Source organism: Homarus americanus, unplaced genomic scaffold, assembly GCF_018991925.1.
Source record: "Homarus americanus isolate GMGI-L3 unplaced genomic scaffold, GMGI_Hamer_2.0 scaffold57980, whole genome shotgun sequence".
NCBI lineage: Eukaryota > Metazoa > Arthropoda > Malacostraca > Decapoda > Nephropidae > Homarus > Homarus americanus.
The window spans coordinates 15,078,221-15,080,892 of NW_024716703.1; positions in this window are offsets into that span (position 1 = coordinate 15,078,221).

A 2,672-nucleotide genomic window follows, 5' to 3' on the forward strand; every position below is an offset into this window, starting at 1 on the left:
ACATACACTGACAGTCTTTATTTACTGTAAAAATAAAAGTATTAAACTTTAATAACCGAAAAATTCCATTCACGTTTACACTACTGTTATATATATGTATGTTTATATGCTGCCTTTATTGAATATATATATATCATATATTATGTTACTTCTTACCAAAGTCAGAAAGTGTTTAGGCTTGTGTAAACACGAAATGAGTTTGGCACGTTGTAACCAACACCAGAGAATAAACTCCCCAACTAGACTGACCATGTGCTTGTCCTTCTCCCATTAAATAATGCAAGATACTACACTGGCAACGAGGATGGGATTCACAAAGTGTTGGTGAAGTCCTTGAAGAGAGGATAGTGACCACTGAAGGGAAGGCTACTCTTGTAATGGGCCCCTGCCTCATCAACAGAACATATTATATAAATGGGTCAATACATCTGATATTATATTCAGATTCACCACCCTGTAACTTTCCACTGTCTATGAGTAAGACATGAGCTGTACATGTGAGAGGGCAACTCTCCCAGGAGGGAGAGACCCATAGTCAGCATATCTGTAAGCCCGCACAGCGAGGCCCTCACTCCTTAGTCGCTCACAGAAAGTAATATTGTAAGGACGTGACCTAATGTTTATAATACATAAACGCCGTCGCTTTCTCATTCACTCCTATACAGTGGAACTTACGGTCGATCTACACTCAGGAAATATATATACAAGCCTTTTATAATAAAACAAGGAACTACCGTTTGGGTTTCGTTACTTAAACCCAGATAATAAATATATGTGAACGGCCTGGTTAATTGCACAAGTCGCCGATTCACTCTGAACCTGGAGAATTTAAGTGAAGAGAGCAACCATGGCTGGCGTCAGTGGATACATCTGGACGATTGGGGGAGTATGATGCAGACAAGGAAGATTTCACATCATATTGTGAGAGAATGGACTTCTTCTTTCTGGCAAATGAATTAATGGACGACGGTGGTGATGCTCAGAAGAAGAAAGCCCTTCAAGAGAAAAGGAAAGCAATCCTTTTGACAGAGGTAAGAGCTAATGTTTATTCTACCCTGGTCAATTTGCTGGTTCCAAACAAGCCCAAAGACTCCTCACTGATTCAGATTACCAAGATTCTGAAGCAACATTTTGACCCTGCTCCACTTGAGATCGCTGAAAGTTACAGATTTGGCACCAGAGATAGAGGGAAAGATGAATCAGTAAGTAATTATATAGTAGCTTTGAAGAAATTATCCATTCACTGTAACTTTGGACAGTTCTTGAACCAAGCTCTAAGAGACAGGTTTGTAATAGGCCTGAATTATGAAAAAATACAGAATAAGTTAAAGAACACCTCTAACTTAACTTTTGAAAGTGCATGTCAGATAGCTACAAGAATGGAATTGACCGAGAAAAACACCAGAGAATTTGTTCCCAATGCTGGTAGTGAAACAGTTGGCAGTAGTGGCTCAGTGTGTAAAGTAACTGTAACTAAAAGGAATAAGTATGCCACAAAACAAGGAACACATGCTGGTTTAAAATGTAAGAGGTGCCGAGGGAAACATGAAAGCTTTCAGTGTAAGTTCAAGAATTCTAAATGTTACAATTGTCAACGTATTGGACATATTGCTCCTGCCTGTAGAAGTGATAAAGGTAGAGTATATGCCGTTGAAGGTGGAGAGAAGGAAATGAAAAACAGTATTCATGAGAGTGTTAGTAATTTTGGATCTGATAATGATGAGAGTGCCCATGTGTTTACTATTTACACCAGTCGTGAAGAGAAAGTTAAACATAGGTATAATGTGGACTTGTGTATTAATGACACACCTGTAACCATGGAAGTGGATACTGCAGCTGATTTCTCCATAATGAGTAAAGATATGTATGAGAAACTATTTGCGCATGTGCCTTTAGAAGACGTAGGTTGGGTCAAACGATGAGCAAGACAGGAGGATGTATGCAAGAGCCAGAAACCAAGCAAAGATAGAGTGTAGGAGGGCTGAAAAGGAGTTCCAGAGGCTGGTTGCACCCGAGGTCAAGTCAAACCCAAAGGCGTTTTACCGCTATGCAAAGTCGAAATTGAAAACGCGAGTAGGAATATCAGACCTGAGGCTTGAAGATGGTAGTTATGCAGATTCTGACCAGGATAAAGCTGAGGCATTGAACAGCTTCTTTTCCTCAGTGTTCACAAGAGAGGATGCAACTAACCTTCCTGCGTTTGAGGACAGACGGTTCGACACAGCACTGACCCACATTGTGTTCACAGAAGAGGGTATTAGAAATAAACTGTCCAGGCTAAAGGTCCATAAGAGTCCCGGACCTGACATGGTGCATCCTAGAGTGCTAAGAGAGCTGTGCAACGAGCTTGCAGAGCCCCTGAAGATTCTGTTTTGTAAATGCCTGGATGAACAAATGGTCCCCAGTGAATGGAAAGTGGCTTATGTGAGTCCTATCTTCAAGAAGGGCGATAGTCACTCCACGAACAACTATAGACCGGTGAGCCTGACCAGCATAATATGTAAAGTACTTGAGAGTATTATCAGAGATGCCGCGATGGAACATCTACTACGAAACAACCTTGTAAAAGATTGCCAACACGGTTTTATGCCGGGGCGCTCTTGCTTAACACAATTGCTCAAGGTATTGGATATTTGGACCCATATTCTGGAACGGGGTGGTAATATCGACAA